Source organism: Meles meles, chromosome 2 (assembly GCF_922984935.1).
Source record: "Meles meles chromosome 2, mMelMel3.1 paternal haplotype, whole genome shotgun sequence".
Taxonomy (NCBI): Eukaryota; Metazoa; Chordata; class Mammalia; order Carnivora; family Mustelidae; genus Meles; species Meles meles.
The window spans coordinates 164,332,470-164,356,023 of NC_060067.1; the positions used below are offsets into that span (position 1 = coordinate 164,332,470).

The 23,554-nt window shown below is 36.6% G+C and overlaps 1 protein-coding gene across 1 annotated transcript in view; it reads right to left on the reverse strand.

Annotated features, from left to right (window-relative positions):
* The window catches only part of ADAM28 (ADAM metallopeptidase domain 28), a 106,304-nt gene extending 89,760 nt beyond the window's left edge, over positions 1-16,544 (reverse strand). Inside the window, exon 1 of the mRNA XM_045997479.1 lies at positions 16,404-16,544. The gene's annotated coding sequence lies outside the window, so the exon portion shown is untranslated. The remainder of the gene's footprint in view (positions 1-16,403) is intronic.
* Between the last annotated feature and the right edge of the window lie 7,010 nt (positions 16,545-23,554).

Consider the following 23,554-nt stretch of genomic DNA (forward strand, 5'->3'; position numbering starts at 1 on the left):
TACCAATACAGTCAGTGTTGCAAGCGAAAAAAAAAAAAAAAGTTTTAATTTTCCATTAAAACGTGTTAAATTATTAACACGTAAAACCACCTTGGCCAGGTAGAATGAAGTACTGTCATAGGCTTTAATACATTTGAGTGATCAGCCAGTAGGTCCTATTCTCCCATATGCCCGACAGAGGACCCATGCCGAGGCACCCAATACCGTGAAAGTATGGAAGTCATGGGAAACACCCATTTTCCTTATTCTCACCGTGGATCAACATATTATACTACTGAGAGCACACTGGAATTTACAATGGGACAATTTAGGAGGCATATGTTGCCCTCCAAAATGTATTTCTTTTAAATTTCTGTATAACAGGAAGAGAAAGGCATGAGAGGAACAATACTTAAACATGCAAAGAGAACTGCCTATAATGAGACAAAAGTGTAAGATGGCAATACAAGCATAGGGACCTAATCTTTCTGTTCCAGACACTCCAAGTCCCCAGTAGATCTGCAGAACACAGTGTAGCTTGGATATCCTTCAGGGCAGTTGCTTCACTGCTGTTGGTCACACTGTTGGCAATTACTAAAGAGCTATAGACAGTTAATGATGTCTCCTATTTAGACTATGAGAGCTAATATGTCTGAAATTTTGTGCTTTTTCTCAAATTGGCTTGGAACATAACATTACAATTTTAGAAAATTCATCTACACAGTCATTTTCTAGAGTACATGCCTATTCCTAGCAGGTTGGGCCAGAAGGGGCCCTACGTCCCTTCATATAGACATAGACAAAATTAGGTATGTATACCCATATGTTAGTATACGTGTGTTGGTGTGTGAAGAGGAATAATTATAGATAATTAGACGGCTACATCGCTCGATGATTGCTAGCTAGCCAGATATCATACATATGATAGATAATAAACAGATGATGATAGATGGATGATTAGATATAGAAGTCCATATATAATATACAAGTTACCAATATCATGAATTTACTGGTAATTTGTATTTTCTTTATGTATTTGTGATTTCTTCAAATTTCCTAAAATGAATACTATTATTTTATAAAATAAGTAAGAAATCAAAACCTTTAAAATTTTTTCAAAGCTGAAGAATTTTAGAGTGACAAAGAGGTCAAGAGTGAAGTTATTTCTGGAAATGGCGTAAGAAGAGAGATGATAAGTGCAACTGATTGTCCAGAAACTGAGAGGTAAGTTACGGTTTTTGAACATTGTGATCATGTGGGATTATGGCAAAAACTAGGCTTTAAAAGAGGAAAACCTATTAAATGTGTGCCAAATTCTAGGTGAATATGGAGAAATAGTTTGGAGGCTATGTAAATGTGGAGAGCTGCGTGACTACAAGGAAAAAGATATCCTTGCAGCATGTAGAATAGAGCATGTGAACGTCAGTGGGAAACTTACAGAAACTAACCCCTGCTTTCTCCACTCCTAGGAAGTGACAGAATAGGGATTGTCTACGAAAAAGCTACAGATGTATTCTATCCTTGGAGTAGCTGAATGAGGTGAAGAGATGTTAAAAGTGATACAGCTTTATAAACAATGAAACTCATTCTGGAAGGTACACAAGCCTGCCTGGAAGACAGAGAAGTGGCAAGGTGACAAGTTAGCCTGGGAAGAACGAGAAATGTTTAAGGTAGAGACAAAAATTTACCAAAGTAGTTTCCATTTGCAAAGATAACCAAGCTTGCCAGGACTTGAAAGAAAAAAAGTATAATTCTAGGAGAAAAGATACAGTTGTAGGAGAAAAATAAGGAGAATGCAGAAATGGGAGATGAAAGTTTTCAGGTACCTATATTGTCTTGAACTACCTTCCTGTGTCACAGAAACTTCCAGAAGCAATCTCAAATATCTTAATGCAGGCATTTCCTAATGAATCATTGCCAAATTGCTTGATATGCCTTAGCTGCTGGGTACACACCTTAGAACATGTTTACTGTAGAAAAGGTATTTATCAGGAATAGTGATACCTTGTGAATGACACCAGAGCAGTACAATAAATAAAATGAAACATGAACCATGAACCACAGAATCCAAGGAGCTCTATGAGGTTCTACATTGTTATTGCTTGTTCCTAGGAAATACACTAAGTGGCAGGGCGTAAGGAAATTTATAGCAGAAAAGCTGATTAGGTGAATCACTGATCTGCAGATGAAAACTGTCTATGTACGTAAACAAGTCATAATGAAATTACTGGCCCAGAGACCTAAGGAAATTTATCTTCAGTTTACCTGTCAAAACTTTGTAAATCGTCCCCAAACGGTCTTATTCATGTTCTTGATCTTCTTGATTAATACTTCCCTATTTATTTTAGTAAACAAACTTTATTAAAGTGAGAGCAAGTGAGGGTCAATTTTCAGTAAGTGTTAGAATCAGTCATGAAGCTACAATATTTCTAAGTCTTGTACAGGAGTAGAAATAGCCTGATAGAAAGTGGCAGTCTAAAGACATAAGCAACAGTTCTAGTGATGGCTAACAACCTGGATACAGAATTGAGGGCTGAGAGAGAAAGAAGCCAGTGAAGAAATGAGGAGAGAACATTAGATTTTAGAACTAACAAAGGGTAAAATGGACAGGAAGTCTGGGGTTGCTAGCTGAAGCAAAGTTAGCTGATAATGTGTGTGGTGAGAAGGTAATTGGAAATCGGGGGAGAAGAGGGAGAAAATAGAACCAAGAAAGAGAAAAGCTGAGTTGTGAAAATCAAACCTGCTTTCCACAGCACACCCTTGTTAACCCCAATAGAGGTGCTGCTGAATGTATCAGAGATCTGAGCTACTGAACAATAGTTCTGTGGGAAGACTCTTTAGGAAGTCTTTGAGCCAAACCCACTTATTTTCCTAAGAAAGCTGAGGTCAGTGAGGCCAAGTTACTTAAAAAAAAAAAAAAATCCCGTCATCGGTTAATGCCAAAAAAGGAAATAAACTCAGTTTTCGTATGTTTCAAGCAAGAGCTTTTATTTTTCCTTCAAATCTCTGCTCTAGTTATAGCATTTTTCATTTGTTACTTAGGCAGAAGTGGACCAGGGCCAGGGAATGAGATTTGTCAGCAAAGACAGAGAAGTTGGCATCCCCTAACAGTGTGATAAATAAAGGATTTCAAGGCCTGGTGTTTAGAGGTAAAGCTCGTGCAAAAAAGTGCATTAGACAATTCAGAAGCTCATATTACAAAACAAATTTCTCCAAGGTCATCTGTTCCCACCAGTTGTGTATGGAAAAGAGGGACAGGGCTTGCTGTATTTCACGTAAAAGGGTGCGGCCTGTACCAGATTACAAAGTGAGTCATGACTAATTTATACTTCTCTTTATCATTTCTTGTTAAAGCTTGATATTAGAGGAGCACCTGGGTGGCTGTTTTTTGTTGTTGTTGTTTAAAGATTTTACCCATTTATTTGACAGACAGAGATCACAAGTAGGCAGAGAGGCAGGCAGAGAGAGAGGAGGAAGCAGGCTCTCCACGGAGCATTCAGCCAGATGCGGGGCTGGATCCCAGGACCCTGGAATCATGACCTGAGCTGAAGGCAGAGGCTTTAACCCACTGAGCCACCCAGGTGCTCCTGGGTAGCTGTTGTTTAAGTGCCTGACTTCAGCTTAGGTCATGATCTCAGGGTCCTGGGATAGAGCCCCGGCATCCAGCTCCTCACTCAGCAGGAAGCCTGCTTGTTCCTCTGTCCCTCCCCTTGCTTGCACTCTCTCCTTCTCTCTCTCAAATAAATATTTTTTTAAAAAAACCTTCATATCAGAGTGAATTGGGTACTGCCCACCGTCTTCTCCGAAGACCCTATGTACTGTACATATTAATCAGAGTTCTGTTCTCCTTACTGCTGCTCTAGCTTGTTTCAGCCCGCTAATCTTTACTTCTGATAAACTTCAGATGGCATTTTGAGATCAGAGCTAGAGACTCAGGACACATCCACATATATATTTTGAGTTTAGGCTACCCACAAACTTGAGTTTTACCCTGTTTCACCTAATGATCTGTGTTATCACCCCTGGGTTCTGTCTAGCCCATTTTTTGAAGATTTTATTTATTTATTTATTTAGAAGAGACCGAGAGAGCATGAGTCGGGGGAGGGGCAGAGGGAGAGAGAGAATCTCAAGCAGATTCTGTGCTGAGTGCAGAGCCTGGTGCAGGGCTCAATCCCATGAACCTGAGATTCTGTCCTGAGCCCAAATCAAGAGCTGGATTCTTAACCAGTTGAGCCACCCAGGTGTCCCTAGCCCATTCTTGAAATGAAAATCTTTACTGGTCCATAATGGATATTTGATGAAATGGAGCAAAAGTTTTTATTCAGTTGCACAGTATCTATTTTAGCAAAATTAGAAAGATAACAATGCACATAAAAGCATGAATTTAGGCTTTAATGAGATATTTCAGTAACAATCTGCAATACCAAGTAGAAATATAGAGCTTTGCTAGGTTTTTCAATATTCTCTGTGAAAATCTTTTCAGATATTAAGAGCTGTTTCTACCGGAAAAGGTGGGGCAGAGGTGGTCATTGAATGCACCTGTTATGATAGATAGGCTTTCTTTACTAAAAGACTTCTCAGGAACTTTAATGTTACTATACCTGCTCACATGCTAAGATAGTATCCAGAATTTCCAGAACATATTTGGTGGAAGAATGATTACCCTCTGTTCCAGTGATCTCTGCTGCATAACATATCATCTCACATACATCAGTCCTTACGAAACAATGTATATAAGTATTGTTACCCTTCACATTTCTGGGATTTGCCTGGGTTAGTCACCTCTGGCTTGGAATCTTTCATACAATTGCAGTGTGACAGTGGCTGGGGCTTGAAACACCTGAGGGATCGTTTTCTCATGTCTGGAGGTTAGCACTGGCTGTTGCCTGGGACCCAAGCCAGGCATCAGCTGGACCACACACACAAGGTTTCCCACAGTGACCTGGATGGAAGTTGTATTTATAACCTCACCTGGGTCTGAAAAGTAAGAAAATAACACATACTTAGGTGATTTAACACCTGTGATCCCACATCATACAAAGGGTAAGTGAATGCAAAGTGCTACTTCCCTGTATGCTGGATTGGAATTTCCCATGAGCTGAGCAAACCTGAGAATCCTTCTAGTACTTTCATCCTATACCCGGGGTGACCATACTTCTTGTCTCTCCTGGGACAAGCCTCCATTTACTCCTGTTGTCTTGGCCTGACTATTGGAATTACCACTTTTCACTGTCAGTATGATCTGATTTGGATGGTAAATTCTATAGTAACTCATTTATCCCCAACTCTCGATTGGATACTTGCAAGACTTTCTATTCACTTGTAGTTTTTGATATATTCATCACCCTCCTCCCAATTTCTATTACTATGCCTGGACTTTTGTAATGTTCCAGTGTATAAATTTAGCTTCTCTAAGCCTAAGCTTTCTCTCCTATAGAATACTTTGCATTTCTCATTTAGTCTGATCTTTCTAAAACATGATTTCTGTCTTTCTTTGTAGTCTTCAAGAATTTTCCCTCCCTTTAGCCACCCCAGCTCTTCACAGTAATTTTGCTGGTGTTGCTACCTATAGAATCAATCTGCGTCATACCAGCATTTGTGTTAATCCTAAATAGTATAGGATGTAAAATGTAAGATGTAGTCTCTATTCCTCTCCAGTAAAGCTTATTAATAGGAATCGTTGCCTCTTCTAGACTCAGGAATTAATGGTCTAGTCATACCTAATAGATTTCTATAATACTTTCTGAGTCCCTCTGCTGTCTAGACCTTTGTATCTCCAGAAAAATGTTCTAGATGAGAGTTATGTGACTGATAGGACTCCTTCTCCAACTCAACCAAAAGTTAGCCTAGTCCACTGTCTGGTGTTTTTGATTTGGGATTTTATTAATTTTTTGGTAGAGAGAGATGTCCTGATGCCTTCACAATCCCACCCTAAGACTTGAGCTCTGTTTCAGACCCAAATCAGTGTGAGAGACCGTGCATCCATGGAGAGTTCTCACAAAGAGCAATTGCCTCCTGAGTCTTGCAGAAATCTGAAAAATTACCTTTGCCTGAATTCTCTACTATTTTGTTCTGAATTGAATTTGTATCTGATTCATTGGTCACCTAAATTATTTGCCAAATCATATACTATCTTCTCCACCCACTTGTATCCCTGCAGTCAGTCTTATAGCCAAGTCACTTTCCTGAGCGTCTTTTTTACCAAAGTCCCCATAAATAGACCATATTCTGTATCTAAATATGTACAGATGACACTGTTCAAATTTATTACAGAACAGGACGCCCTACATAACTTATCTTCCTCTAGGGACTCAGACTTCCTTCCTATAATCCCCAAAGCAAATCCCTTTTACCCAGGTTAGTCTAGCAGTCCTTTTCTCACTTAAACGTAGTATCTAAAAAAGATTTTTAAAAAGAAGTTGAACTCATAGTAACAGTAGAATGGTGATAACCAGAGCCTAGAGGGTGGGAGAAAAGGATAGATATTGATCAAAAGGTACAAACAGTTATAAGATGAGTCAGTTCTGGAGACTTAATGTATAGCATGGTGACAATAGTTAATGTGTTGTAAACTTGCAATTTGCTGAGGCAGTAGATCTCTAGTGTTCTTACTACAGGAAAGAAAAAGGTAACTATGAGAGGTGATTAGTTTCATTATGGTAATTATTCCATAATGTATACATATATCAAAACATCATGTTGTGCACCTTAATATGTATACAATTTTTATTTGCCAAAAAACGAATAAAATCAAAATAAGTAAAAAAAATTCTTTATACTTCATTACTCATATCTATCCTTCTACCTCCCCTACTTACATACCATCAAAACACTGGTGGTCCCTGACTTATAGTGCAATGACTTACGGTTTTTTGACTATAATGGTGTGAAAGCGATACACATTCTATAGAAACTCTACTTTGAATTTTGAATTTAGATATTTTCCTGGGCTACCGAGATGCAATACATTATTTTCTCATGATGTTGAGCAGTGGTAGCAAGCCACAGCCCCTGGTCAGCCACTCAGGTCACAAGGGCAAACAACTGATACACTTACAACCATTCTGTACCCATACAACTCTTCTATGGTTTACTTTCAGGACAGTACTCAATAAATTACATGAGATATTCAATACTTTATTGTAAAATAAGCTTTGTGTTAGATGATTTTGCTTAACTGTGGACTCAAGTACGTGTTCTTAGAACATTTAAGGTACACTAGGTTAGGTTGTGATGTTGGGTAGGTTAGATGTATTAAATGCATTTTTTTGTCATGGGCTATTTTCAGTTTACAGTGTGTTTATTGGGACATAACCTCATTGTAAGTCAAGGAAAATCTGCATTGTAAAATCTTCAGGGCTTCGTTTTCCTGTGATTCCCAAGCAATACCTTGTATCTAGTATGGTGTCACAGTAACAGCACTCTCACCAGCAATAAAATTGTCCAATAATGTGGTAGTTCTATTTTTAATTTTTTTTTGAGATCCTCTGTACTGTTTTCCATAATTCTTGTACCAACATACAATCTCAGCAACAGTGGACAAGGGTTCCCTTCTCTCCATATTTATGCCAGCACTTGTTATCTCTTGTCTTTTTGGTGGTGGCCATTCCAACAGGTGTGAAGGAGTATCTCATGGTGGTTTTAATTTGCATTTCCCTAATGACTAGTGATGTTGAGCATCTTTTCATGTACCCATTGGCCTTTCATATATCTTCTTTCAAGAAATTTCTATTTGAGTCCTTTTCCTATTCTTTAATTGGGTTACTGACTTTTTGCTATTGAATTATATGAGTTTTTTCATGTTTTAGATATTAACTTCTTATCGTATCTACAGCTTGGAAATATTTTTTTTCCCATTCTGTAGGTTATCATTTCACTTTGCTGATGGTTTCTTCTGCTATGCAGAAACTTTTTAATTTTATGCAGTCTCATGTTTTACTGCTGTTGCTATTGCCTTGTTTTAGGTGTCATTAAAAAAAATACATAACCAAAATCTATATCAAGCTTAATTTTTAAATTTTCTTCTTTGAGTCACATGAATTCAGGTCTTCCACTTAAATCTTCAATATTCTTCAAATTAGTTTTTGTGAATGGTAAAAGATACAGGTTTAGCTTTATTCCTTTACATGTAAATATCTAATTATTATAGCACTATTGATTGCATAGATTGTCTTTTCTCCATTAAGTATACTTGGCTCCTTTGTAAAATATTAATTGTCTCTCTATATTTAGGTTTTTGCTGGGCTTTCCATTCTGTTCCATGGTCTATTTGTCGGTTTTTTATGCCAGTACTATACTGTTTAACAACCATAGCTTTGCAGTATAGCTTGAAATCCTTCTGCTTTGTTCTTATTTCTCAGGATTTCCTTGCTATTTAGGGCCTTTTGTGTTTCTGTATAAATTTTAGAAATGTTTTCTCTATTTCTATGAAAAATGCCATTAGAATCTTAATAGAGGTTGCATTGAAGCCATAGGAGGCTTATGATTGGGAATTTAAAACAAGATTTTGAAACAAGATCAAATAAACACAAATCTTAAGGGAAATTAGAGAATTCTTAGAACTTAATGATAATAAAAATATTACCTAGCTCCCACATACAAAACTCTATGTTCTCCAGGAGGTTAAATTGATAAACACAGGAAAGGAACTATATTCCATCTGGAATCATTAAAGTTGGCCTAAAAGAGAGAATGGCAAAGATCCAAGGATTGTTGAAGACATCCTCTCATTACCAAAGCAGGAAGTAGGTGGACCTCCTCAAACCACTAGATCAACTAAACAGGAGAGAATAGATGGATGATTTCCTTATCAGTCTTATACCTCTTAGTAGGACACCCAGAGTTTGGGGCACTTTTTCTTTTATTTTAAAAGAGAGAAAAAGACAATGAGAATATTGAGTGCATAAAGTGTTAAGGGATGATAGAACCGAATATTGTTAATAAAGGCAAAATATTACAGATCGGAGATGCTGGAAATACTAAAGACGAGTACCAACATTATAGTTTTTACTTTAGCATTTACCTCCTTTGACAGTCTAGATCAGTGATTTTTAACTCTTATTTAGTTCACAAAACCCCTCAGAAAGTTTGAAGACATTTTATCCCAGATAATGCAAAATGAAGAAGAAGAAGAAGAAGAGGAAGAAGAAGAAGAAGAAGAAGAACAACAACAACAACAACAAAGCATACTCTGTTCACCATGGAACAGAATGGAGAGCCCAGCAAAAACCTAAATATATAGAGGGGGAGGGGGAAAAGAAAAAGAAGAAGAAGAAGAAGAAGAAGAAGAAGTAGTAGTAGTAGTAGTAGTAGTAGTAGTTGTTGTTGTTGTTGTTGTTCTTCCTAGATTTTTATGTAGAGAATACCGACTCCCTGAGTCCATTTATAGATCTGGTTTCAAAACCAGTGTTCTAGAACGTACACTGATTCCTGATATTAGAGGTAAACTATAATCATAAGGCTGTTTCCACCCTGTTGTAACTGCCATCATCACCCCCTCAAACTAACCAGCCAGGACAGAGGGAGGCCTGCCTCTCTAACAGGCCTCCTACACCTATTTTCTTTGTCAGCAAGACCCACTTCCTGATGAGGCGGGGCAGCTGGTCCTGGAACATTTCATCCGTTTTCTAGAACACCATCATTCTATATTGCATCTATTTAGTCATTTTCAAAGCCCAAGAAGTTCACTAGGGATGATGAGGAAGCCAGGAAAATGAAGTAGACTGACTGGAAGTTTTAGGTTCTGGTCTCGGAGCAACAGACTGTGACTTTAGGTAATTCACTTAAACTCAGTTTTCTCACATGGAAAATGACACAGCCAGTAAGAAATTTTCTTTTTTGCACTTTAGATGCCTCAAAGAGAAGGTGAGACAAGACTTGGGTTTGGAGGGTCTAGTAAGACTAGTGAAGAGGGAGAAAGTCAATTCTACATTTTTGGTAAACCTATATTAAGACTCCAGATGGTGTTAGGAATTGGCTTTAAAATTTTCTACGAAGAAACATACATATGAAGTTAATTTCATTTAAAGAATGTGGGTGTACTACTTTGAAGCAGGAATGCCTTCCATTCATAATACACTGTAGAACATCTGTTGAAAATAGACAAGCCACTAAGATGCTTTTTTCTTTTTATTATCTCTATAGGACTATATTCTCAGGTAAGCCATATTAAGCCATAGACATTTCAGTTTTGTATGAATATTCTCAGTGTGTCACAATGGAGAATTTTGGGCTCCTGCTTTATCTTATTTTTCTGAACTTAACTTTTTATGCTTCCACAGAACAACAGAAGCACACAATTGTGACTATTAATGTGATGAAAATACAAACTAGTTAAGGTGGTACTACTTTTTTGTAAAATTCATGTATATATTTATATATTATTTATACATATATAAATATCATCATATATAAATTATACACATTTATATAAAATTATATATTAATATGTTATATTAATATATTCACATTTATGTCTTCACTTAAAATAGACCAACTTCTTGAACAGATACAAAGAAAAAGCAAAACATCTTTCCTGACATTGAGGAGCTTATAGTCTGTCATAAAATTCAAACATTTTCTGATCTTTATTGCCTAATATTATTTTAAGTGTTATTCCATTTATTTAGCCATTTATAATTTTAAAAATGTTTATACTAACACGTCTTCATTTAATTTGACTTAAGTTCACAGAATAAATATTTGATAATGAATTCTGAACTTTGCTTTGTCTATATAGGCTAAAAAGACAGTAAAAGCCAAAGGAAGGATTTTTTTTTTAATGTTTTTCTTTTCTTTTTCCTTCCCCCAACCACTTCTTTCCTGGTAAATCTTCTATACATCTTGTGTGAGTCTAAGAAATCAAATATTGAACTGTTAATTTTAAAACTCTTCAAGACCTATCAAGTTTTCATATTTTTTGAGTGTTTGTTATCCTTGTTCTTAACATTTTTTAATGGTGCTAAATACACATGACATAAAACTTACCATCTTAACTATTTGTAAATGTACAGTTCAGTAGTGTTAAGTATATTCCCATTGTTGTGGAATCCACCTGCAGAACTGTTCTCATCTTGTAAAACTCAGTCTCTGTACCCAAAAAAACTGCTCGTTTCCCCCCTCCCTTAGCCCCTGACAACCACCATTCTACTTTCTGTTCCTATGAATTTGACACTTTAGATACCTTATGTAAGTGGAATCACACAGTATTTGTCCTTCTGTGGCTGGTTTATTTCACTTAGAATAATGTCCTCAAGAGTTATCCATGTTGCAGCATGAGACAGAATTTCCTTCTTTTTAAAGACTGAATTGTATTCTAATGTATGTATATAACACAATTTCTTTATCCATTCGTCTGTTGATGAGCACTTGTGTTGATGAACATCCATTGGCAACCGTGAATAATGTTGCTATGAATAAGGTGTATAAATAACTCTTTGAGACATATGTCTCAAAGAGTTATTATATATATATATATATATATATATATATATCTCACCAGAAGTGGGATTGCTGGATCATCTGGTAATTCCATTTTTAATTTTTGGAGGAACTGCCATACTGTTTTCCACAGCAGCTGCACCATTTTACATTTTTGCCATCCAAAGTGATCTACTGAATCAGTGCAATCCTCAAATTCCAAATGGCAATTTTTACAGAAAAGAAAAATCCATCCTAAAATTCATATGGAATCACAAGGGACCCTGAATAGCCAAAACAAACTTAAAAAAGAACAAATTTGGAGATCTCAAACTTCCTGCTTTCAAAAGTTACCACAAAGCTACAATAATCAAAACCTTGGTGCTAGCATAAATAGAGACATATAGACCAATGGAACAGAATAGAGTGTCCAGAAATAAACCCTCATTTATATGGTCAAATGATCTTTGACAATAGCTCAGGAGTAGAGCATTTGACAGCAAATGATCTTTGACAAGAGTACCAAGACCATTCAATGGTGAAAGCATACTCTGTTCAACAAGTGGTGTTGGGACCTTACATCATATATGCAGATTAATTCAAAATGGATCAGAGACCTGCGTGTAAAACCTAAAACTATAAAACTCTTAAAAGGGAACATAGGGGGAAATCTTCATGACTTTGGATTTAGCCATGATTTCTTGAATATGACACCAAAAGCATAAGGAACGAAAGTAAAAATAGATATATTAGGAAGATGTATTAGACTACATCAAGATTAAAATCTTCTATGTATCAAAAGATGCCATCAACAGAGTGAAAAGGCAATCTATGGAATGGGAAGAAATACTTGCAAATCATATATCTATCTGATAAGGGATTAATATCAAGAATATATACAGTACTCCTATTCCAACAACAAAAAACAACCAATCAAAAACAAAACAAAACAAAACAAAACAAAACAAACAAACAAACACAGGCAAATGACTTGAATAGAAGTTTCTCCAGAGAAGTTATACAAATAGCCATAAACCTATGAAAAGATGTTCAACATCACTAAACATTAGAGAAATACAAATCAAGACCACAAGGAGATACCACATCATACCCATTATGATAGTGACTATCTTTTTTAAAAAGCAGAAAAAAGTCTTCATATTCTAAAGTTTCTTATAATGTGTTTCTAATTTTATGCCTGGCTAGCATGAGTAGTAGCCTACACCAGCACATTCATTTTTAGCAAAGGACTGTATTGAAAAATAATTTCTATTACCACAATGAATGGAGACTATCGATTTGCCCACTAAGTTTTCTGTGAGGGCATACATAACATGCTGACAATAAAAACAAAACAAAACAAAACAAAAAAACTAGATTTTCTTGACACGTCCACATTTTTAGGCATGCTTCTAGAGCCACCTCCAGTAAAACTAATGAAAAGCCATATGAAATCAACAGTAAAATTCAGATAAAAATCAGTGGCTTGATTCTAAGACAATCCAGTTCCAAAATGAAATAGAAAGTGCTGGAATTTTATGAAAATTTTCAGAAAAGTCACCCTGAAAATTTATGAGGAAATTTATAAAGTTGGAAGTTAGTTCCCCTGAGGTTTGTTACCATAAGTTTTGGCTCAGACTGCTTTAAAATGTCAACACTCTGGTCCCTGGTTCTTCAGGCATTGCCTCCAATCATGTTTCAAACAGTAAATGCTTCCATAGAGCTCTGTTGGTTTTGAATCAATGTTTCTCTCTATTAACTAATTATTGCTATTACTAGTAATAATTATGTAGTAAAATTGCTCAAGTTTCATAAGTGAGCTAATCTCATGATATTTCTGGAGGAATTCCCAGAATGAATGGTTAAGCTAAATATGTAGGGCTTGCCAATCACAAAGGAAATCAATGGAATATAAGAAACACATGGCGGTAATGTAGGACAGAACTGTATGCACTTCTTGTATAAATTTCCTGTTTCTTGCTGAAGATGCATGGCTATTTCTGGGCCTAGGAGATAATGTATAAGTAAGCAAAGATTGCTTTTTGCAATCTTTACTCTGTTATCAACAATTTTCCCATCACCATTTCATTTTTGGGGTGGCTTTTTCCATAATAGCTCAAGAACTGAGTGTCTTTGTGAATTTAGTGACTATTTATTGATTACCCATTATATATGGACAATGTTCTAGGGACTGGAGATAAAACAAAGAAAAGGGTACTTGTTTGGTCAGTTGGTAGACTATGGGACTCTGGATCTCAGGGTTGTGAGTTCAAGCCCCACATTGGGTATAGAGATTACTTAAAAATAAAAATCTTAAAAAAAAAAAAACAAACCACACAGAGACTAAAGGGACATAATCCCTACTGTCATTTAACATTACAACCTAAGACATAAAAGAAGACAAGTTTGAAAAAACCCTAAAGGCAGTATGCAATAATTATTGTAAAAGAGATTCATGCCACACTAGATATCAAATTTGCTTCATTCCTGGACAACAATTGCATGTCATATTACCATAAATCCATTCCTTTCTTCTTCAGTACAGTTCCATCAAAGCAAACTATTTATAATAACCCGTTGCATACTAATAATATTTACTAAATATCATATTATTCCCAAAAATAAATGATAATAAAGAAAATATAAAGAGTGTGTATTTGGGAGATTTACTTTACTAAATGCCTAGAGTCATAAATGCTTTTTAAATATGAATCTGATTTCATTTAGACTAAGTATGGTTGAGTTCAGTGAAATCAAAGTGCTAACATTATATAGCTGGTAATACCATTAAAAGAAGTAAGAAGTACTGGGAAACATGTGCCTGAGGGAAACATAATGAGTTCAGTTTTATATATGAGTTTGGTGAGGGAGACCATCAAACATTTGAAAATGCAAGAATTGGACTCAAAGATAGGACTGGCATTGAACAAATCTGAAGGTTACGTACATACAAGAATTTGTGAGAATGGATGATAATCTTAAGTGAGAAATTGTAAAAAGAGAAGATAGCTGTAGAATGCGTTTAGTGTAAAAACTGAACTTGGAAGACTAGAAAGAAAAATGAATTCAGTTAAAGAGTGAGATATGAGACAAAACTGAGGACAGCCATTCTCACAGATACCAAAGAGGGTGCTGGTGCCATAAAGATAGGAATAATGAATTGTAGGAAATGCAACTGAGAAGCCACAGAAGATGATGTTTGAAAATAGGAGGTGGATAGACTCAACCACTCTTCTTAATGGAGAGAACGCATCTATTCACAGGAGCCAAAATGGGGGAGAAGTGGAGATTAGAGGCAAGTGGATAAGGTGTGGAATAGCCATGTTAGATAATGCAACAGGAAGACAGCAAAAGTTCAATTCACAAATTGTGGAAAAGCAAAGAAGAACAGACTGGCATTGAATACTTCAGTGGGTAATAGTCAAGTCTGGAACTACATTCTGCAGTTATGCACTTCTGTTTTAGGAACATATTTTAAACACTGGGAGTATTACAGAAATAAGACTCACAATTCAATATATTTATTTGTATTTTTAAAATATAACCTCAGCTCAGTGGAGGAATGCAGTACTATGTGGGTTTGTGTCAATTTCATAACATTAAGATGGTCTGGTTTTCTCAGTTTCTTATAGTTACCATCAGCAAGTGGTCTAGCTACTTAAGGCAGTTATCACTTACAAGTAAAATGAGGCTCTGCAGGCATTTAAGTGCTCAACAGATTTCGGGGTCTGCTTTTATGTAATTATTCACTTATGCCACAATAGTCAGATACATCTTTGAAAACAAATGCTTTTAAATTTTAATTTAAAAAGAAAAGAGCAGGTGCAGGCCACAGAAGAGTATTAAAGTACGCCTCTTTAACCAGCAATAGTTCATTTTAAAATAAACCAGATTTTTGCCAAGATCAGTGTTTCTTCAGGATGAAGGTAGAAATAGATTTATAAGTGTGCTCTTGTACCTCTACATAGGTTCTTAAATAATTTTGAGCAGTTATGTATTTATCTGGGGAAATGAATCAACTGTGAATAAATGCATGTTTCCAAAGTGGTTGTTTCACAGTACATTTAGTTCTGATATTTTTAAAATTAGTATTTTACAGAATTTAGAATAGTTTGGAATTCCATGTAGTTTAGACATCAGATAAACATGTAGACAAAGTGAAAATGTGCAATATTTTTTATGTAGGTGAACACAAAGTACCTAACTGCAGAATTATCAGATTAATTTGTAATAGATCAATTGTATAACATTTTTTATCTTAAAATGTTTTTAGATTAATATTTTGGTGAAATAAAATCTTCCAAATAAAATTCTACAGAAAAAAAATTAATACTTCAGTGGGACTGGTATATTTACAATACTTCCCACAGTGATATTTGACAGTAAAAACAAAGAAAGTTAGCAAAGTGGATTTTTCTAGGTTAAGCTCTCATAAGGTTGAGTGGCAAAAGTTTATAGTATACTCTTCCACAAATTAGTATAACTTTTGTTCTGATAAAAACCATTAGACAAGTAATATCACTTCCACTTTACAGTCTGATGTTGCCAAGGTCCACAAATATTAATTGGATGAGCCAGAAATTTGATGGGATTTTTGATAGGAACCCTGACAATTGCTGAGAACCATTCAGATATGGAAAGAGAGGAAGGAGGGATTACAAACTCACGTAGCAACAGCAGATCTGAGGAGTAGGAGGTTGGAGGTCCTCTCGTGTTAATCAATCCCTGGGAAAGAGAAAGCTATGTGGAAAGAATTGGATGTCAATCTCCACCAAGGCTTCTAATATATTGGTGCAAGCAGTGATTTGCCTGGACTCTGCTACCTAGTCAATGCTCCATTCATATTTAGTGCTGACTTCTATCTAACCCTCAGAGTATGTTAAATTAATAAGATCATCTAATAAAATTAAGTAATGAAGAGTTAATAAAAGAAACATTTGCATGTTTTGAGTAGGGAGACCATGTCTCCCGCTTCATCGTGCTGAATTCTGCAGCTCTATTCCTACCTATCAAATTGCTTCTCAGCAGTGGAGCTTGTGGACATCTTCTCCCAGGATCGTCAAGCACGTTCAGCCTCGTCACTTCAAACTATAGCAGTTTTCCCAGTGTGGAGGAAATTCTGATGCGGGCTGCATCCCACCCCACATTCTTACTTGCATTCTTCATGTGTTGTTCCTTTCACATCCAAGAAGGAGTGTGTAAAAGAACACTGAACAGCCCCTTCTAAAGCATTTCTCCAATTGATGTGTACATTACTGTAGTTAAGAGCTTTGGTTAATGTTTAATCTTAGGAGCACAAACTGTGCAGTTCTATTTTTATTAAAGACCAGTGATTATTACGTGATAGTTATTGCCAGCTGGAGATTTTGAGCAATAGTATTTAAAGACCATATTAAAGGGAAGCTTGGGTGGTTGCATTTGTTAAGCGTCAAACTCTTGATTTCAGCTCAGATCGAGCCCCACTTAGGGTTCCAGGCTCAGTGGGGAGTCTGCTTGGGGATTCTCTCTCAGTCCCTCAACCCCTTCTCCCTGTCCTCTCCCCCTCCCAAAAATAAATCTTAAAAAAAAATAATAATAAAGTAAAAAGGCCATGTTAAAGACCATGCCTCTCTGTTGCCCCAGTATGGTATCTTATTATGCCTATGTGTGTTTAACTTCTAACTTTGTTTCCCAAAAGTGAAAAAATATTAAAGATCAATTAAGTTTCACACTTTGAGTAGAAATACCATTAAAATACACTTCTGATTATGTTGTCTATATATTTCAAATGGGCAGTTGAGACAGTCTCTAGAGTAATGGTTCTCAACCCTGCCAATGCCCAGATGTCACCCCAAGCTAATTAAATCATACACTTTAGGGGTAAGGCCCAGACTTTGTTGTTTGATAAAAGCTCCCTAGAGGATTCTAATGCCCAAACAATCTTGAGGAACCATTGATCTCAGCCATTTGGTCCATAATTCTGCTTAGTTAAAAAAGCAAAGTAGGAGAAGGGAGTTGAGGGAAATTGGAGGGGGAGATGAACCATGAGAGACTATGGATTCTGAAAAACAACCTGAGGGTTTTGAAGGGACGGTGGGGGGGGGGCACGGGTGTGGGAGGTTGGGGGAGCCAGGTGGCGGGTATTATGGAGGCACGCATTGTATGGAGCACTGGGTGTGGTGTAAAAACAATGAATTCTGTTACGCTGAGAAGAAATAAAATAAAACTTAAAAAAAGCAAGTAGGGTAAGAAGGAGTTTTCCTTTTGGATGGTTGTGTTACTTCTCTGCTTATACCTTTCCCTTTGTAAAAATGTCTTTTCCTTCAATAAATTGTTCTTATTTTCCTATTTTACCATTATGACTCCCTTCCTGGGTATTGTTAAAGAGTTCTATAATAGGAAGTGATTCAATTTTTTATTTTACTTTATGTAAGATTTTATATATTTATTTTATTTTAGAGGGATAGAGAGAGCAGGGGAAGAGGAGCGAAGGCTCAGGGAGAGAAAAAATCTCAGGCAGACTACTAGCTGAGCTTGAAGCCCACTTGGGGCTTGATCCCGTGACCCTGAGATCATGACCTGGCTGAAACCAAGAGTCAAACACTTAATCGGACTGAGCCACCCAGGTGCCCCAGGAAGTGATCCAATTTTGATAAATGTTCAAATAAAGAAAAAGCTCCTTTAAGCCCTTAATACTTCTTAAAACACTCCCTTTAGAAACGAAAAATGAAAATGTAGGAACATCAGGTTTAAAGTAGAAAAAGCTGCTAAACACTTGAACATAAGACCTGAAACCATAAAACTCCTAGAAGAAAACATAGACAATAAGCTTCTTTAACATAGGTCTTGGCAATGATTTTTGGGATTTGACACCAAAAACGAAGACAACAAAAACAAAAATAAACAAGTGGGACCGCATCAAATAAAAAGCTTCTGCACCTAAAAGGAAACAAACCAAAAAGGCAACCTACTGAATGGGAGAAAATATTTGCAAATCATATATCTGATAGTTAATAGCTAAAAAATATAAAGAACATATATAACTCAGTAGGAAAAATAAAAACAATCTTATTAAGAATGGGGAGAGGAGGGGCGCCTGGGTGGCTCAGTGGATTAAGCCGCTGCCTTCGGCTCAGGTCATGATCTCAGGGTCCTGGGATCGAGCCCCGCATCGGGCTCTCTGCTCCGCGGGGAGCCTGCTTCCTCCTTTCTCTCTCTGCCTCTCCCTCTGCCTGCGTCTCTGCCTACTTGTGATCTCTCTCTTTGTCAAATAAATAAATAAAATCTTTAAAAAAAAAAAAGAAAAAAAAAAGAATGGGGAGAGGATTTGGATAGACCTTGTTTTTTCAAACAAGATATACAGAGGACCAACAGGTACGTATGAAGGTGCTCAACATCACTATAGTCATCAGGGAAATGTAAATCAAAACCACAATGACATATCATCTTACACCTGTTATAATAGCTGTTATCAAAAGGTAAGAAATAGGGGTGCCTGGGTGGCTCAGTTGGTTAAAGCCTCTGCCTTCGGCTCAGGTTATGATCCCAGAGTCCTGGAATCGAGCCCCGCATCAGGTTCTCTGCTCAGCCAGGAACCTGCTTCCTCCTCTCTCTCTCTGCCTGCCTCTCTGCCTACTTGTAATCTCTGTCTGTCAAATAAATAAATAAATAAATCTATCTTTATTTTTAAAAAAAGGTAAGAAATAATAAGTGCTGATGAGGATGTGGAGAAAAGGAACCCTGTGCATCTTCCACTATGGAAAACTCTATGTAGTTTCCACAAAAAATCAAAAATAGAACTACCATATATGTGGTCCAGCAGTTTCACTTTGGGGAATTTATCTCACATAAATTAGAACACTGACTCAAAAAGATATCTGCATTTCTCTGTTCGTTGCATCATTATTTGTTAATAGTAGCTAAGACATGGAAACAACCTGTGTCCATTGAAGGGTGAATAGATAAAGAAAATGTGGTACACACGCACACACACACACACACACACAGAGGAATTTTTTTTTTTAAGATTTTATTCATTTATTTGACAGAGAGAGAGAGATATCACAAGTAGGCAGAGAGAGAGGAGGAAGCAGGCTCCCCACTGAGCAGAGAACCTGATGCGGGGCTCAATCCCCAGACCTGAGATCATGACCTGAGCCGAAGGCAGAGGCTTAACCCACTGAGCCACCCAGGTGCCCCCACACAAAGGAATATTATTCAGCCATATAAAACACAAATAAAAGGAACTCTTGCTGTTTCCAATAACATGGATGGACCTTAGGACCTTAAGGGGATTATGCTAAGTGAAGTAAGTCTGACAGAGAAAGATAAATACCATGTGATAATTTTTATGTGGAATTTAAAAAGAGAAAAAAATAGACACAGAGCCAGTAAGTACTGGGGATATAATGTAAAGCTTGGTGACTGTAGTTAGTAATACTGTGTTGTGTATTTGAAAATTGAGACAGTAGATCTTAAAACTTCTCACTCAAGAAAAAAACTGTAATTATATGTGGTGATGGATTTTAACTAAACTTATTATGATGATCATTTCACAATATGTGTGTGTATTAAATTGCTATGCCATATAGCTGAAACTACTATAATGTTATACTTCAATTATATCTCAATAAATAAAAAACTAAGGTGTCTTATAGGAAAAGTTTACCAAAACTTTGAGGAGAAGGATTTGGGAAGATTCAAGTATTCCCTTCTCTAACACTGTCCGATCAATAGCCTCTTATAAGTCTACAACATCAAGATCTAATATTATATACTTCATCCTATTAGATAATAAGTATTTATTTAACATCTGCAATGTACATTCTAGTGTGGACTTAGTCACTTTTCCCTGAGGAGAAATCTCAAGTAATCATAAAGGGCACAGTGAAGTTATTTCAGATTTATTTAGGGCCTTCCCAGAGAATGAAGGGAAACAAAACCTAAATGATCCTTACACACCGTGTTCCCATATCCAAACCTACTCTATTTCACCTTGATTTCTGTTTAAGATTCTAGTGTTTTCTTCATCAAAATCGCAGAAGAGAGCATGATCTCCCCAAAAAAAGCAGAGTAAATAGGCAGTGCAGGCAGTGGCCAGGGGCGCTCAATGGACGCCCCACCCTCGCCCATCTTTGAATTCACACCGTAAGTGAGTGGCTTGGTTAAAAATAATTGAGCTTGACGTCTTAATCAACTATGCTTCAATAAATTCACAGTGTACTTTAAAGACATTGTTTTATCTATTGATATCCTGTACTCAACAAGAAACATTCCCTAACCATATAAGCCCACACTGATTTCTTCCTCTAATGAATACCTGAAGTACTTACTGTCTCCAACACTCATTTGGCATTTAGAGCAATTTGTTTCTTAATCAGTGATCTTCCCACAGGTGTGTCTTACTATAGCTAGCTCATCACATACTGGTTATAGTTGTAGAACTTCTCTTTGCTTCAGTTTCCTCATGGCTGTAATGATGATACCTGTCTCATCAGTTTATTGTAAACCTAAAATGAATTACTGTATGTCAGGCTCTTAGAACAGAGCCTGGCACACAGTGCCTCACATAAGCCATCACTGTAGTAATAGTAGAGGTAGCAAATTAGACTGAAGACTCTTTAAGAGCTTATGGTACCCCCATAGTGCTTATCACAGTGTAGATAACTGTTTTGTCTTTGTTGATTGACACTGGAGAGGAATCCTTGGACCTAGCTTCTGGGGAACTAAGAAGGATTAACACATTTGTGTCATTTTAAAAACTGACTTTTATTGCAAAAGAAGTACATGTTTGAGAGGCTTAGCCTCAAGTAAATGAATGGCTGTCTCTCGTCAGAATCCAGTTGTAATTAACACGTCTGATAACACTGAAAATTTTATGTACCTTGACCTGTGGCTAGAAGACTTGTGTCCAGGGGCGCCTGGGTGGCTCAGTGGATTAAGCCGCTGCCTTCGGCTCAGGTCATGATCTCAGGGTCCTGGGATTGAGCCCCGCATCGGGCTCTCTGCTCCGCAGGGAGCCTGCTTCCTCCTCTCTCTCTGCCTGCCTCTCTGCCTGCCTCTCTGCCTACTTGTGATCTCTCTCTCTGTCAAATAAATAAATAAAATCTTTAAAAAAAAAAAAAAAAAGAAGACTTGTGTCCAGGAAGAAGAGTAATATGGAGATGACACAGCAATTAATACGGTTAGTACAGATAAGCATAGAGTTCATTTATTGACCTATGACACTATCACTATTGCTTTGTCACCTGTCACCAGCTTAGGATCAGAAACAGATTAAGCTTCTGCCAACAACCCAACTTATATTTAGAAAAATCACATAAAATAAAACTTTCCTTTGCAAGTTCTTCTTTGCCTGTGCATGGCCCCTTTCTCCCTTTAGCTTTTCAGAATACAATTCATGCTATAAAAGAGGAAAAGACAAAATAGGAAAATCTCAGTGTTGAAACATAAAAATTTAATGAGATATAATTATACATAAAGAGAAAATCTCAAGTGTGTTCTTTATAAAGTATTTATGTGTTAAATAGCATTAATTAAAGATTCAGATATCCTTTTAAACTTTTGCAACATTTAAATGGTGGAGTCTCCAAACTTACTGTGTCAAATGCTTGATATATATGTACGTATACATGTTTATATAATCCCCCCCATTCCTCGTGGTATCTCTGCCCTATAGGAATTATCCCCTCCCCTCCTATTTTAAGATGAGAAAATAGGCTAGAGAGATTAAGTGACACATCACAAAAGATGTGAGGAGAATTTGAAGACATTGTAACCTCGTATTTATTTTCAGCAGACCACATTGCCTCTTTATAAAATGTTTTTCCTTCTGCATGTGGGATACTTAAGCATATAATCTTTTTGCCATTCATTCAAATCTATTTAGAACAGAGCATGTACAAGAAGTTTTTATTTTAATTCCAGTGAGCATATAGTGTTATATTAGTTAACAATACAGTGATTCAACACTTCTGCAACGCCTGGTGCACATCACAAGCTCCCTCCTTAATCCCCATCACCTACTTCCCCCATCCCCCACTCCCTTCCCTCTGGTAACAATCACTTTTTTCTCTAGAGTTTAGAGTCTGTTTCTTAATTTGTCTCTTTCTCTCTCTCTCTTTTTCTCTTTGCTTGTTTGTTTTGCTTCTTAAATTCCACGAGTGAAGTCGTATGATATTCATCTTTCTCTGACTCATTTCACTTAGCATTATAGTCCCTAGCTCCATTTATGCCCTTGCAAATGGCAAGATTTCATTTTTTATGGCAGAATAATATTCCATTGTGTGTATCTGTGTGTGTGTGTATATATATATATGTCTTCTCTTGAATAATGTCTATTCAGGGCTTTTGGCCATTAGTGATTAACTGAACCTCTAACCCTTCTCCCCAACCCAGAAGTCAGAGAGTGGCACTGGAAGTTCCAACCCTCCAATCACATAGTTCATTATCCTGGCAACCAGATCCCCACCCTGAGAGTTTTCCAAAAGTCACTTCATTAGCATAAATGCCGATGTGGTTGGAAAAAGCTTGTTGTGCATAGGAAAAGATGCTTTTTCATCTTTGTAATTCCAAAGCAATTTCAGGCTCGCACTCAACAGAGAGTCTGCTTGAGATTCTCTCATGCTCTCTCTCTCTCAAATAAAGAAATAGATCTTTAAAAAATAAATTAGTTAAAATATAGAAAGTGGGGCGCCTGGGTGGCTCAGTGGGTTAAGCCGCTGCCTTCGGCTCAGGTCATGATCTCAGGGTCCTGGGATCGAATCCCACATGAGGCTCTCTGCTCGGCAGGGAGCCTGCTTCCTCCTCTCTCTCTGCCTGCCTCTCTGCCTGCCTGTGATCTCTCTCTGTCAAATAAATAAATAAAATCTTTAAAAAAAATGTAGAAAGTGAGATAATGAAATACTACAAAGATATTGACATGGCTTTAGAGAAGACATGGAATAAATAATATGGTATAGTACATTGTATTATGAAATTAAAAAGAAAATTACATAGTATTGTGTGATTTGAATTATATAAAAATATTTTATATATTCCAAGAAAAAAAAAGGAAAAACAAAAAATTAACAGTAGTTATAGATGGAGGGAAATATGAGAAACTTATTTTTTCCTTTGCCCTTCTTTATTTACCTTTTCTTCCTTCCAAATTATCTATTATAAGTGTGTATTCCATTTT